The sequence below is a fragment of the Lepidochelys kempii genome, chromosome 2, assembly GCF_965140265.1.
Source record: "Lepidochelys kempii isolate rLepKem1 chromosome 2, rLepKem1.hap2, whole genome shotgun sequence".
Lineage (NCBI taxonomy): Eukaryota > Metazoa > Chordata > Testudines > Cheloniidae > Lepidochelys > Lepidochelys kempii.
Genome location: NC_133257.1, coordinates 189,590,607 through 189,607,171, shown reverse-complemented (window position 1 = coordinate 189,607,171; position 16,565 = coordinate 189,590,607).

The following is a 16,565-nucleotide window of genomic DNA, read 5'->3' as shown; positions in this document are numbered from 1 at the left end:
ACCAAGTTGCATGGGACACAGAACATATATACCCATTTTACAGACCTCCAGTTCCTGTCCATTGCACCAAAGTCCTTCCATGCCCATAGAGATGGAGGCAAGATTTGTCCCCCAAAGAATAAAACTTCAAAGCTTGGTATGGTCTGGGCAATACCCAAGATTCTCCGTCATCTTTGGTCCCAAGTCAATAGTAAAGTAGTTGATTCTTGGATTTTAAGACAGCAGTGATCATTATGATGAGATAGCCTCCTACATAACACAGCAATAGAAGTTCATGCATCTATCCCAATGGTAGCAACGATAGTGCTCTCTTCTAACTTGGTTCAAGACACTACTATGATTCTCAGTAACTAAGGATGCAGTCCTTTAGTTCTCATTTAGGCATTGCTTTCATCAATGTCGATGGGAATTTTGTCTAAGTAAATATGGAAGCATCAGACCCAAATAAACTGATAAATGTCTTTAATAATCTGGATCATCAGCTAGTTTTGGATTTTAACTATATACAGAGCCGGTGTCTATGTTTCTTCCTCTTTCACTAGCAGTGTAATTTTTTCATTTCTTTTCAAGGGATGAGTCTAAGCCATATTACCGCCTGTCTGGATTTGTTTTTAAAACCAGTTGTTATCAGGGACAGCACAAGATGAGGATTAGTAGCCCAAATATAATTATTATTATTCTCAGTGATTCCTATATGAGGCCTTGTTTTGTGTAATAAGAAGTTAAAGCGGGGTGGGAGGGGAGGTGCGGGGCAGGAAAGGATGATGAAAAGACAAAAAAAAGGTCAGTTATTTTTTCTCTGTCAAATATTTTGTAAATCTGGTTCTCTTATAAATTATACTTAGTTTATTCTAGTATTTGTTTGCTGGAAAGCAAGGATTAATGTTGGAGCATTGGAATGGAGGTAAATCTTTGTTTCTTTATATTTGATGCAAGTTTATTATCTATTATTTTTGGTTCCAAGAACCAACAAATTCTTTCCCTAAAAAGATTTAGCATTAGGGGTTAGTATACTTATTTAGGGTATATGCTCAGTGCTAGACTAGTAAATTGTTGGTTCAGGTCTAGCATAAAGGGTTGGTTTTATATATATTTTTAAAATTGTTTATTTATGCTTTATAAGAATAGTAGCAGGTAGGTACACAGTTTTTAGAAATGACATTATTATAGACAGGTAAGATTCTCTGTTACTTAGTGCAGAGTATTTCAACATAATAAGAATATACATGGGTAATTGGGGCACTATTATTAAATAAAAATGTATAGGGTTATTTGGAGCGTTATTATTATATATTAATAGGTCAGCAGTAGTCAGTGTAGTCTTTTTTAATACACCCATAAGTACATAGGTTTTGGGAAAAATTGTTGTACTCAGATAAATATACAGGTGTTATTTATTCAGAATCCAGTTCAGTAACTCTTACATTCATTAAAAAGAAAAGGAGTACTTGTGGCACCTTAGAGACTAACAAATTTATTTGAGCATAAGCTTTCATGAGCTACAGCTCACTTCATCGGATGCATTCAGTGGAAAATACAGTGGGGAGATTTATATACATAGAGAACATGAAACAATGGGTGTTACCATACACACTGTAACGAGAGTGATCAGGTAAGGTCAGCTATTACCAGCAGGAGGTTTTTTCCTACAAAAGGTTCCCCCCCCCGCTGGTAATAGCTCACCTTAGGGGTGATAGCACCTACCAGCAGCTCCCCGCCCCACCCCCAGCCCCAGCTCACCTCCTCTCCACCTCCTCCCCTGAACGTGCCGCCCCACTCTGCTTCTCCGCGCCCCCGCCCAGGCTTCCCACGAATCAGCTGTTCGCGCGGGAAGCCGGGGCAGGCGGAGAAGCAAGCCGCGGCTTCCCGCTCAGGCCCAGGGAGGCAGAATGGAGGTGAGCTCGAGCGGTGAGGAGGTGGAGGAGCGCTGCCCGTGCCGCAGCAGGTAACCGGGGGGGGGAGGGGCGCGGGCACGCAGGGGAACCTCTCCCTGACCCAGCTCACCTCCGCCACCCTCGGCCTGAGCGGGAAGCCGTGGCCTGCTTCTCAGTCCTCCCCGGCTTCCTGCCAAACAGCTGATTCGTGGGAAGCAGGGGGGGCAGAGGCTGAGAAGCAGAGCAGGGCTGTGCATTCAGGGGAGGAGGCAGAGCAGAGGTGAGGTTAGCTGGGGTGGGGAGCCGCCGGTGGGGGCTCTGCACCCACCAGTTTTCCCCATGGGTGCTCCAGCCCCGGAGCACCCAGGGAGTCGGTGCCTAAGGCGCTACTTTTGATGTGATCAGTGGGGGAGCAGGCGCCTCTACTCCCCCCCTAGCTACGCTCCCCCACCCCTAGGAGCCAGAGGGACCTGCCGGATGCTTCCTGGGAGCTGCCCTAGGTAAGCACCGCCGGGACTCCCCACCTCGCCCCCTGGCAGGTGCCTCTGGCTCTTAGGGGTGGGGTGGGCACCCACTACAGTGGCCCATGAGACCCTCCTGCCCAGTTCTGGGGGAAGTCAGGGGACAGGGGAGGGGGTGGGTGGGACAGGGGTCCTGGGGGGGGGTGAAACACGGGTGGGGGGTTGGATGGGGCAGGAGTCCTGGGGGGTGGGGGTGGGCAACGACCCCCTTGTGGGGTGAGGAGGGTAAGCTTTTGGCAGCTCATCACTGGATATATATATACACACAGAGAACATGAAACAATGGTTATTATATTATAACACCCATTGTTTCATGTTCTCTGTGTGTATATATATATCTGACTGATAAGTTGTGCAATGTCATTTTTGAAATCTGAATTATTAACGTAGTTAACTTAGTTTATTCTGCTTATTTTAACTATCTCAAGGGAGAGGCCTGGGGAAAAATCTGAGATGCCAGACATGTTTACTAGATATAATCAGATTGAGTTTGATTAGAATTGTGGCCAAACTAAACTGATCCAAATACCCTCAAACTCTGATAAAGTTTGGCTGCAGATCTGAACTTGGTAGCTGGCCCATTTCTCTATAATAAGCTAAATCAATTCTCTAGATTAGAACACCACTGAATGTTGGGAAAGTCTGAATCCAAATCCATTCTTCTAGTTTTAGTCTTTGTATTATCTCAATAGGGTATTGATTTAAGGGGTGAAGCTAGAATGGCTGACTTTCCCCCCAAACTCTGTGTCTGGTGTTTGGGATATACAGTGCTTGGTTATTTCTATACTCGACATGCACTTCGACTCCCTATGAATTCACTACTTCAGAGTAGCACTGATCTATAATTCCTCTTTTGTTAGGTACTCAATGAACCATAAATACATCATACCTTGTTGTAGGAAGGATTTCTCTCTGTAAGTTAAATTGTATTTTTGTGCACTGTAAGGTGAAACCCACTGGAAGTATTGGGACTTTATCTATCTGATGTACCTCTTGGTGTTGCTAAGCAACATGAAGCTGTTAAAATGGAAAGATACAAAAGAAGAACAGTGAAGAACAAAAGGAAGCAAAGAAACAAAAAGAACAGGAGAAAGACAGTATATACACCAATTTGTGTCTACTAAGCAGTTTAGAAAAAAATATAGACTGTTGAAGAGACAAATTAAATAGAAATAAAAACGGTATACAGGTAAGATACAGGGGTTAAAATTAAGAGGCCTTATTCTGCACTTTTTATGCAACCTAAACTTCCATTGCCTTCATTGAGGTTTGCCCGAAGAAGGACTGTGGGATCAGGTCAACAAACTATAGGTAGAAACTCATGGACAGACACCCAGACAGAAAAATGAGAGCTGGAAAAGCAGTGGATGGACAGAGAATAAGGCAGGCTAATAACAACACTATTGGAACAAACCAAATCGATGTAACAAGAGAAGAAACATTCTACAAATTCTTGGAAATAAAACAACCCATCTAAATGGTAAAGGGACTGCACTGTATTATCTATGCTAACTCTATTTTTGACATCTTCCTGTTAGAAGGAAACCAGGCTACAACCTTTTTTTATATAAGGTAATATTGCTATTGAATGTTCCTGCAATTGCAGATCTAAGTGAGAGATAAAGAGTCCTATCCTTTATTCCAGCAAGACTTCTACTGACATCAAGATTGGGCCCAAAGACCATAATATAGTTTTCACAGATGAATGAGATTTCACAAATTATATCATTTTCTTGTTATTGCTCTTAGAACTGAGTTGATGATGATTGGTGCTAAAATTAATGCTGAGATTCGGTTAATCAAAGAAGGATGTTGCTGTTATGGAATGTTATAAAAATAGCAATTATGTCACTCTGCATTCAGCTCAGTATAGCAGAAAGTCTAAATTGTCTCTTTCTCTCATATAGTTGACTATAGATGGGTCTTTGGAAGACCTTCTTCACCAAGTTCTGTGTACTCTGAGTGGGCCTTGAAGAACCCACTGCCCTTTCTCTAAGGGTTAATCGTTTGCCCTGGTGCCCTTGGCCCACTGACATTGGTCTACTGCCCCATGACATGATCTGTTCCATGCCAGATGTGCATGTTTCTCATTATCTAGTGCTGGGCGTGAAACATTGATTTTCGACACCTACTAGCTAAAAGAGTAAGCCTGCTAGCCTGGAGGAAAAAATAACTAGGTGAAGTGATGAAGTGAACTGTAGCTCATGAAAGCTTATGCTCAAATAAATGGGTTAGTCTCTAAGGTGCCACAAGTACTCCTTTTCTTTTTAGGTGACCATGCCTCCCAAGCCAGACCAATACATTGTAAAAGATTGAACAGGTGTGTTCTGTTTATTATGTATTGCAGCATATTGTCAATCAACCTATTATTTAATATATTTTAAAATGTTACTTATCTTATTGTTAATATATCATTTTTTTCCTTGCTTACCTCTTCTTTTCCTTTTCTATGTTTTAAGTGTTTGTTTTTTCTCTCTCTCTCCATCTCCCCTCTCTTTTCCTCATCTTCTTTATCTCCTCTCCCATATTTTCTCTCTTCATTTTTCTCACACATCTTCCCCACAGATTTCTCTCTCAATAACATACATTTTTAATAACTTACCCCATTAGTCTCTCCTGCTTTTCCACCCTCTCCCCCACCCATACTTCCATGTAACCATACCTTGTCAGATGCAGGACTTGGAAATGTTACCCAACATCTAATAACCAGAGGATTATCAGACATCTACTAGCCAAAGACCAACATGAAAGAAAAAGGTACCATCGTCCAGGGGAAAAACCCCAGTGGGAAGCTAATTCTCCTCCCTCATCAGCTAATGGGAAAAGAGAAGCTGTTGGGATTCCTACCTGGGTGCTGTCGCTAGACAGTGGTCAGGGCCCCCAACTGTTGTATAATCCTTTGATCTGTGAGACTCTAATAAATTTGAAGCATTCCCTCCCTGCCAATCCCCTCTAGCTCCTGGGACTGGAGAAAGGGCTGTCCCTGTCTCTGTTCCCCCTCCGTCCCAATAGCCTCCTGTGTGAGTGGTGGGGACTCTGTTACTCTACCTTCCCCCCAGCCCTGGGGTGCGTGTGTTTACCATCAGATCGATTCTGAACAGCCATGGTCAGTGATCAGTTGCAGGTTGGAGAAGCTCTGCATAGCTGCAGAGGCACTGGAGCGGTCTGTCTCCACACTTCAGAAGACAGCACTGCATCAGTTTATACTCCGGTCGCATTTGCAGCCATATGGGCAAGAGAAAATACATTTTTGTTTTAAATTAAAGCTTGGATTCATTCTGCAGAAGCTGAGGACCCTTACCACAGAGAGCTGTGCTACTGGAACAATGTGCATAGTGAGGGCGCTGAAAACCATTGAACCAAATGGTAAACCCTGCGTAGGATGGAAACCACTTCAAGCCAGGGTGTGCAGCAGCGCCCCTGCATCCCTAGTTCCAGCACCTATGATTCTGGAGCCATAATTGTGTCCCGTGTCAAACATCTCTCTCCAAAATGTCACTACCTATTTCCGATCCAGGCAGTGGAACTCGCAGCCTCCCACCAGCAGACCATCATCAGAACAGTTCTGGTCATCGGCCTGCATGGAGTGAGGCAAGAGGAGTATAACGCTGACTTCCTTCTACAGCTACAATGCTTCGTTCCTGTGACAAGTTCCAGCTCCAGAGGTTCTGGCAGTGGGAATGACAAACACACTTCCATTTTCTGCAGAGTCCAGTGGTAGCCAAAGTTACTGTGACTGGAACTGAAGACATAGACTTCCTCCCCCGCCACACACAAAATACAGGAAGAACAGGACTTTGGATAGTCTGTTCTCCACATATATCTAGGGGAGCAGAATACCAAAGTGGATTTCAATGGCACTACAAAGGTGAGTAAGGGCTGCAAGGTTTGGGCTCTAAGCAACCCTCAATACATTAGTTCACAGAAAACAAAGAGCACATATCTGTATGTGTAATTCCCATCGACTCCAATGGGAACTGCCCCACTCTAACTGAGGGTGGAAATGAGTCCTACAGTAAATACTGAGAATTTGATGGCATCTTCAGCAGAGTCTATTTATTCTTAACCAATTATGCATGACTCTTTTGACATATCCTCATGTACCTCAGGTTATCCTTTTGCTTATGTTCAGTTGATCCTGTACTATTTTTCATAATCTCCATGGCTATCAGACAGTGTCTCCATGGCCTTCTGTTTTCAGCCTCAAAATGAATGTGAGATACCACATCATTCACAAAAATAATATAGGAATTGGAGACATTGCTGGCCCAGTAACTGTGAGTGTTTTATATCCTGGGTAAATCAGACTTAAAGTTGGGAAACATGAAAATATTAATATATTTCTGTAGCAACTTTAAAACATCAAAATATAGAGTGCAAAAGGGTTAGGTCAACTGTAAGCCTCAAGCTTTTGTGGCAGCTTCCCAGCTTAAGAGGGTTCCTGTCATTACTTGGTGTAAATCATAGTTGGGCTGCAGCTATTTCCAGATTTCTCTGATCTTGGGCTCTGCAGTGAAGCCAATTACCCATCATAGCACACACAAAATATCTTTAGAAGTACTGTTCCCAGTTCAGTATGGGAACAGTATCATTTACATTTCTGTTAGCATAGCTTGACGATTAGCATCACAGAGCACACAAAATGTAGCTATTGTTTTCTCCATTGGGTCATTTTAATTTTCTGGCCTTCCCCTCTCCCCCCCCCCCCCCCCACACACACTCAACTGGCCACACAGTTGTGGTTATTTAGGAAATGCTGTAATGCTGATCTCGTCAGATAGAACTTGCTACAGGCTACTATTAAACACAATTTCTCAGCGCATGGATAGCGCATGTTTGAGATTTCATTTTGCTGATATATTGTCCCAGCTTGGAACACATGGCTTCGGCAAAGAATTAAATCAGTACCCATTGGCATGATTTTAAGAAACTGACCTTTATTCATTCAGTGATGAGGTACTGAGCAGCCAGTCTTGAGTATGTATAAGGGGGGAGATGTATTAGGTTTGCCTCTATGTGTTTACCCCTCCTAGTTTTTAAATGAGGCTTCTGCCATTCCTTTAAAGAGTTCAGATTTGGTGAATTCAATACACAAAGCTAGCAGGCTATATATTTCTACATTAGCTTGGAGGACAGGATTACTTCATGGAGCTGAAGGGAGGGACATTGTATGAAGTGTGTTTATTGTGTAAGATAACATAAAGCTGCCTCTCTTTCCATAAATATCCAGTGAAGTCTAACTTTAATTAGTACTTTAAACTTTTCTCTCAGGTGCTCAGAGGTTACACCAAATGTCAAACCCTGAATAAGGTAGCTAAGACTCTCAGCAGACACTTTAGTCTAATCATGGAAATCTTGCTGCTTACCCATCTCCAGACTCCCATCAGCACACAACCAACAACCTTACTCATTACGTGACTATTCTGAAACAATGCCATGTTGTAGGCAACAAAGGATGATGGCAAAGGGCAGGCTTGCTTACAAGTCAGATCTTCCTCACAATGACCCTGATTCAGCACAGGCGGATTTTACAGGGACTTAAGCAAATGTTTAAGTGCTTTGTGAACTCAGGACCTAAGTCATTGGTGAGCAGCAGCCATCATAAGGGGGAAAAATACTCCTGCCTCTGTGGGGAAGTAAGTTGAATATCTCAGGGAATAGACTATCATTAGGGCACTCCTGAGTGGTGAGTTTGCATGAGGGTGGGGATGCAGGTAGCTTTATGCTGATAAGCATGTGCTCTTGTGGAGTGAGGCCTTTCTATGTCTGAACATCTTACAAGCTTGTAGAGACAGAGACAGGCCTGGAGTCACTGCACCACCATGGCTCTAGCCTGACCTTTCCATCCCACATAGGGACTTACCAGCTGTGGGGAGAATGAGCTTGGCAGCAGAGCCTCAATGGCAGCAGAGCCAGAGCCAGGACTAAGAGTTGCTTGAGAGCGACCTCTCAGTTTGAAAGAGGAGTTGCTGGCAAAAGTAACCCATGTCATCCCAGAGCAATGCAAAGAGCCAAGAGTGAGTTAGATGGCCTTTATGGAGTAAATTACTTTAACAGCTTACTCAGGGACTCAGAGGAGGTCTTTAGCCATTGTCAAAGGAACAACAGCTTGGTGGCATAGGAAAGAGTGAAACCATGAAGCATGAGGTGCAATGTGTTTCATGAGTGACACCAGGCCTTTATTCTTAACAGTCATTGCCTTGTCACCACCTGTGTAAACTGCATTTCACTTTCCCCACTGAATGTGGAGATCTGTGACTGCTTCCTGCAATGTCGCAATCATTCTCCTGTTGTGAACACTGGCACAACTTTGCAAAAGAGCAGGTCTTCCACAGACCTTCAGAAACTAACCTCACAAACACTAAGCCGTGCAATGCCAAAGACCTTGGCTGACTCAGCAAGTTGAATTACTGAGAAATCACTTTCCTGAATTTTGAAAGCAGTTGTTTTGGGACCTCCTTAGCCATTTCACCAATACAGTGTGAAACCATGTTATCTGACAAAGGCACTGCCTTCAATATGGTAGTTACTGCACCAGGCCTTATAATTTCTAAACAACATCTACTGTGCTGGGAAGAATAGTACTTTCTGCAATGGTTTGCACCTTACAGTGCTGCGTGATTCATAGAGATACCAGATATAATGTCTGAAGGGCATTTGTGTTGACATTGCCAGTCTGAGTAATCCAGTCTTCTTGATTGTTCAGGGGTTCAAGTTTTCGAAGGAAAATATTCTCAAGTTTATCTTTCACTGGTGGATGTTTGGTTTCTTAAATTTCACAACAACTCTGAAGGCTTCCTGTTCTCACCAGCCAGCATTTCAGAACACCCTACATGCTGGGGTTTTAAATGATCAATGTAAAATCATATGCCACTTATTTTTATTGTATTTCTGCTTTTTCTTTTTTGAACCCTCAGACAAAAACTGCCACTGTTCTTTTCACAAAAGGAACCGATTTTCTCAATCATCTTTGGCCAGAACTGAGCTCCAACTAAACAGTGGATGCAACGTTGTCGTGTGAAGCTTGAAAGTTCTCAGTGGTTACAATTAACATGCCTGGTGTTTCAATTCAGAGATACATTTTGTCAGGATCTTTGTACATGGATACTTATTCGTCACATTACTCATAATCAATAATAAGGCTGTACTTGTACTATCTACAGAAAATGGCACCTACAAAATACCACCAAACCCCACACACCATTTGTCCTAAAGGTCAAAGTTGCAATCAGATTACCAGCTGCATCTCAACAACTGCTGAGGACAAATGCAAAAATGAGTGAGAGAGAAATATTAAAAGCATATGTATGAATAATTGATTGAGACATTTTAATACAAACTGGATCTCTGTGATTAATTATACAGAAGTTGGAAATGGCAACAATATTTACTAACAGAATTGTTCCCTGCTGACACTCTAAAAAGGTTACAGAGAAAGCAGTATTGTGTGCAAAAAACCCCATCAAAACCACAAGTAGGCTTTGCAAATGCTACTTCTGCCATTCCCTCTTTGGGTGAGTTAGACCTTCTGCTCATTTCATATATTAAATGTAGCCTATGCCAATCAATAACTATCAAAATGTTTGTGGAGGCCATGGCAATTAATATGCCAGCCCACACATCACTAACACACTGGGTGTCAAATGATATTCCACATTTGGTAAAGGGCATTGATTGATTTCCAGAGCGCTCGCTTATGACACTGTTTTCCAGTGCAGGCATATTACAACAGAGCATACACAGGGTGGGTGTTCTGGCACTCTGCGAGCCTGTAACATCTTTGTGGCATGATTAGAGACTTCAGTTTCTCCTAAGTGCCTGGATGTCTGAAAAGGATACTAGCAGTCTGCACAGGTCTGAGCTCCGTGTCTAGCACACGGCAGATTCAACTCAGGTACTCCTGCCCACCCCACAGTCTGGGGGTTATATCTTCAAAAGGGACCCTGGAATTATGTACAACAGTTCTAATGTATAATACTAGTTCTGCATTGCTCACATTTCCATGCTCTACAAATCATATAGGTGACAAATGCTCAGGTGTTAGTTTGCTTATTTCCATGACAGTGATCATTTCTCTGGCACTGGGCATCTCTTACACCCATCACAACAATGTTGCTGGCATGTACCTTCTAGGATTGGGGTCATTTTTTGTGCTAGTAACGTCTCCATGGGTCAGGAAAATGTAAATTAGTCAGAAAGCCAGGCAGACAACTCCCATCAATAGCTCCAGTAGCTTGACAAAACTGAACAGATGATCACAAACCCTAGAACCACAGACAGCCCAGCGGGGAGTGATGTTCTTAAACTGTTCCTAAATGTTTCCTGTGTGGCTTTTTTTGTTGCTTTGTTGTTAATGGGGGTGTGTGTTCACTTCGTCATTTGACAGATAGGCCACATCATTTCGCATTCCCTGCAGCGAAGGGATCATGTCTGAGATACTGTTCACTCCTCTATGATTTCTCAGGCATTTCTCTCCATCTTCCTCAACACCGTTAAATGTGTCAGAAAACAAGTGACTAATACGTGACAACTGGAGAGCACACAGACAGCTCCATACATCCCAACAGGCCGTCTGTTGACATGGACAGTGGAACAATCAGATTAATCAGACACATCAGTGATTGAAAAAGACTTGTGTGATCAGCAATACACCTGTGAGGACAATGGGGGAAAACACTCATATTATTTAACCCTGGCAGCTTTCACATAACTGGTGCAGTGTGTTGTTCCCATGTACAGTGCATGTTTTCACCAACAGTAATTAGCCCACATTCCACATAGTGCAGTCATCCTGAAACTGAATTTACCTTTGATTTCAAAAGTGTATGTGTGTGGGGGCAGGGGTGGGAAAGATGGGAGTCTATTTTCCAGCACATGGAGGCGCTGACTCCATGGATACTCCAGCCCTGGAGCACCCACGGAAAAAAACCAGCGGGTGCTTAGCACCCACCAGCGGCCAAGCTCCCCCACCACTCTCACCTCCTGGCGGCCCTGCCAATCAATTCCTTCCCCTCCCTCCTAGATCAGCTGTTCCGCGGTATGCAGGAGGCGCTGGTAGGGAGCGGGAAGAGTGAGGACGTGGCATACTCGAGGGAGGGGGGGCAAGATGTGGGTAAGAGGTGGGGCAGGAGTGGAGCGAGGGCAGGAAGAGGCAGGGTGGGGTGGGGGTTTGGGGGGAAGGGGTGGAGTGGTGGTGGGGCCATGGGCTGAGCACCCCTGGGGAGAATTAGAAGCCAGAGCCTATGGCAGGTTGGATATGGCCTCTACTACCAGGATATGGCCTCTACTACCTTTATAATAACAGCTACTTTGTAACACACTGTCTGATTTACCACACATCTTCTGCTAATGAATAGAGACTAGCCGGAACTCTCAACCTGCCAATGCCCAAATGTGGGATGCAACACATCAAAGACCATAAAGGAGGGACATAAACTATTTATCCCTCAAAATGAGGTACATTTAAGAGGTATGAGAGTTGTTATAAAGAATGAATCTACACATAGAGGAAGCAAAGAGACAGCCAGCCACCCACGAATATTTATATGGCACATCCTCATTTGTTCTATGGAGACACAGACTTGCTTTACCAATGGCATGATTTATGCTGTAATCAGCCTAAGTAATGATTTGCTATCAAATACTAGCCTGTCAGGTGAAAAAGAATGATTCACTGGCAAGTTAGGTAGCAGATCCATAATGCAAATGCACATCAACCAACTATCAATAATTCATAGTGTCATGATGCGTCACTAACCTCTGAGTGCACACAGCCTAAACAGAACTTACCAAAATCACTTTCATTGCCTCAGCGTCTACTTGCTTTTGTCTGCAAATCTAAGCACAGATGTGGCTCTTTCCTTCATTAGAGTTGGAGCCTGTGCCTGTGATGGCCCTCCACAAGCTTTTTGTTTCATCTCCTGGACGTTTCTCCTGGTGTCACGCCACTTACATTTACACTGTCACTTTTCATTGCCTGGCCTAATGCACCTACTTGTCCTCACTTGTCTTATCAATCCCCAGTGAAGGCTGGAACAATGATATTAGCAATCCAGTGGAAGATGAATAGATTTCACCTTTATATCAAAAAAGTTCTATTTCTAAATGGCTTATAATGGATTAATAAATTATACGTGTTCTAAGCATGTTACAGACCTGAGTAGTATGTGTTACACATGGTTATGAGCAACCCTTGATCCATTGGATTCTATAACAATCCACAACAATTGATTAATCATTTATTAAAACATGTATTAATCATTTATTAACTCTTCATAGATCATTTAGAAATGGAACCTTAATATGAAATATGATCAATAATTAGTAAAAGCTTGATTCTCTTCTCACACCAGTTTTATCCTGGGGTATATAACTCCGTTGACTTCAAAAGAGTTACTCCTGACTTACATTGGTGTAAATGAGATCAGAACCAGGCTCTTTGTATCTCAGCCAAACAGGACAAAGATCTTCTGACAATTCCTGAGAGGCCAGGAAACAGGCTTTCCTGATGTGCTAGACCTGAGAAGGTAATTCCCCAGGTGCAAACTTGGATCCAGCCCTGCCCAACAAATGCAAAGGATCCCATTGACAATGATCCATCATCCACCCACCATGGGATCAACTGAGACTTCCAACCTCATGCCTAAGAGAGACTAAGGCTACATCCAGACGTGGAGCTAGGGGGTTGATTCCCAGCTTGCGTAGACATACTTGCACTAGCTCTTGTGAAGCTAGCTCACTGAAGCTACTAGTGTAGTAGCTCTGGTAACAAGGGCAGCAGCGAGTGGTGGCGTGGGCCAGCCACCCCGAGTACATACCCACTGGCTCCAGGCAGGTGTGTATTCTGGGCGGCTCGCCTGTGATGCTGCTGCCCAAGCTAATGCGGCTACACTCTGGTTAGGGTGCTGGCTTGATGAGAACTAGCAGGAGTATGTCTATGCAAGCTGGGAATCACACCCCTAGCTCCAAGTGTAGCCATAGTTTGTGTGACAGTATGTAATTAACCCGAGACACAATCATACCCAGTAACTTGTCCTAACTGAGCTGTAAATTGTCCCCTGGCAATCTGCCAGAGTAACCTGCCTACATGTAGCGTTAGTGCTAATTTATAAGTAAATCACCTGTAGAAAACAGGGAATATTTACTTGCCTACCTACATGCCTCACAGGAGTGTTTTGAGATTAATTACTTAACATTTAGACAGCACTTTGGAAATGTAAAGTGTTACATAAATGCTACAGTAAGTTATCATTGTTGGAGGGAATCGCTTCACTTAAAGCTCTGGGATGACATATATACTCATCTCTATTGACACATAGATCTATGTAAATACAGTTAAAACAGAATATATCTAGTTGACTAGCTTGTGATAACACCTCATCTTCTGATCCATTGTTCTATTGTCCATGCTAGTAATGTAATAGAGGTTTGTGGTATTTTGCCAGTGCCAATGTGCTGAACTGGTTTTTGTGTGCGGGGCCTGCTCCCCATTTATTATTTTTCTGTTCCTTGTATTTATTTACTGTGTCTGATATATGTACAATGGGTTACCAGAGCTACAAAGTTCAGAAACAGTAAAGAATGCCAGGAAAGGGGACTTCCATAGACGTCAAAGTATCCTTCATTAAATTTCACTGAGAGATTGTTAAAACTAACTGATAGTCTCTTTGAGTTCCATTGATTAGAACAAAGATTTGCACAGTACATTACCATTTGCTGTGGTTAGAGAATTTTTTTCCAGCAGTACAATCACTACATTTCCCTTTTTTTCTCCCCAAACACTAATGATGTACAAACATGCCCCCTTGTTACTGTGTTTGCCAACAGCCACAGCAAGCAGAGCTGGCCTTACCATGAGGCGAACTGAGGCGGCCGTCTGAGGTGCAGACTGTGGGGTGGGGAGGGGGGGTGCCACTAGGACCCAGAGTGTAGAAAATTGTGTCTGCTGCTGGTGCGTATGTATTCTCTCTGCTCTAGATGCACAGAGATGGTGGAGTGCTGTGCTGGAGGAAGGAGGACGCAAGAGACATAACAGGCAGGCAGGAGAAAAGGTGAGAGGGAATAACAGAAAGCAGCAGGAGCTGCAGGGAGAGAGAGGAGGAGGCGCCTCTTGTGTACCTCTCTAGCACCCCCAGGAGCCTGGACTGATTAACACCAACTTCTCAGGGAGTTTCCTGCTGCTTCCTTGAACCCACTTGAGGAGAACAGGCAGTCAAGGACTGAAGTAGTAGGAGCCAGTTAGGACCTTAAGACACTGATCTCTTCCCTCCCTCAGGCCCTGCTACCAGCCTGCTTATTTGTCCCCTTCAACTGAGTGTTGAGAGCCACTAGAGCTGGCACAGAACAGCAGTCATGAGGGAAAGAAGAAAACGCCCCTCTGGGGCAGCATTCAGAAAAAGCAAGCAAGCAAAGGAAGCTTTTCTATCTAAGCAGGAAGGAGCTCTCCTGAGATACATAGACTCAAATGTTCACAGTGAGCCTTCCAGCCCCAGTCAGGATGTGAGTGGTGAGGAGATGCCTGATCTTCCAGTTAGTCAGAGTGCAGGTGACCTGGCAGCTACTGCAGCATCCAGTCTCCATCTCAAAAGGGTGTAACCATGCCCATTCCTGAAGAAAAGTGTAGCTCAGAGAAGAGTGTGGTGGAGGCACAAGAACTGCTCAGTTTAGTTCCTTAGGTCAAGATGATCCAGGATTGTGGACTCACTTGAGCAGTAGCCTGAGGGAGTTCCTTCTACTGCATGGGCCAGAGCAAGTGAAAAACTTCATGTTCCCCAAAGACAATGAAAATAGAAGTTTCCATCCAACACATTACTGGCGTGAAATCCCCAATGGTGACAAAGTGGAGAGGCCATGGCTTACGTACTCAAAAACCCAGAATGTTGCATATTGTTTTTGTTGCAAACTCTTCCAGTCTAATGTTCCAGCCACATTGGGTTCTACAGCAACAAAGAACTGGAAAAATCTGTCTAGAAATCTGGCATGCCATGAGAAGGCAGCAAATCACCAGAGAGCATTCCATAGGTGGAAAGAGCTTGAGATGAAACTAAGGTTAAAGGCCACCATAGATGATCGGCATCAAGAGAAGATTGCACCAGAGTCTCTTTACTGGCAAAATGTTCTGAAAAGGCTCATTGCCATTGAGAGAATGCTTGCTACCCAAAACCTAGCACTGCGTGGCACTTCAGATCAGCTGTATGTGCCAAACAAGGGAAACTTCCTTAAAATTGTGGAGCTGATGGCTGAGTTTGATGCTGTACTCCAGGAGCATCTAAGAAGAGTCCCCACCCAAGAAATGTACACACACCACTACCTTGGAAAAACAATTCAAAATGAGATCATACAGTTACTGGCAACAAAAGTCAAACAGAAGATTGTGGCAGATCTGAAGTCAGCAAGATATTACTCTGTTATTCTGGACTGCACACCTGACATCAGCCATATGGAACAAATTACTTCAATGGTGCGTTTTGTAACAACAACAGAACCTAGAGAAAATGTCCCTGCAATGGTGACTGTCAGAGAGCATTTTCTAGAATTTATTTACATTGATGATACAACAGGAGCTGGTATGAGAAATGTGCTTCTTAAAAAGCTGGAAGATACGGGAATTGCAATAGCTGACATGAGAGGTCAGGGCTACGATAATCGTGCCAACATGAGACGAAAGAACAGAGGAGTGCAGACACGGATCTGAGAGTTAAACCCTTGAGCTTTTTTTGTCCTATGCAGTTCTCATTCATTGAACTTCTAGTGAGGCTGCTGAGTTTTTTAATGTAATTCAAAGCATCTATGTATTTTTCTCTGCATCAACTCATCAATGGCAATTTTTGAAGCAACATCTGGGAACATCCTCTCTGACACTGAAACCACTGAGTGGCACACTATGGGAAAGTAGAGTGAAGGCGATAAAGCCTATCAAACACCAAATTGGGAAGATAGATGATGCCATAGTTGCCATTATGGAGGATAATGCTATGACAGGAACTGTTCGTGGGAGAACAGTGGCAGAGGGAAATGGAATCACCAGAAACATACATAACTTCAAATTTCTGTGTGGCTTAGTGTTGTGGCATGACATACTGTTTGAAATAAATGTTGTAAGCAAGAGGCTCCAAGGTGTTGACCTTGATATATCTGGAGCAATGGAACAACTGGACAAAGCAAAGTCATA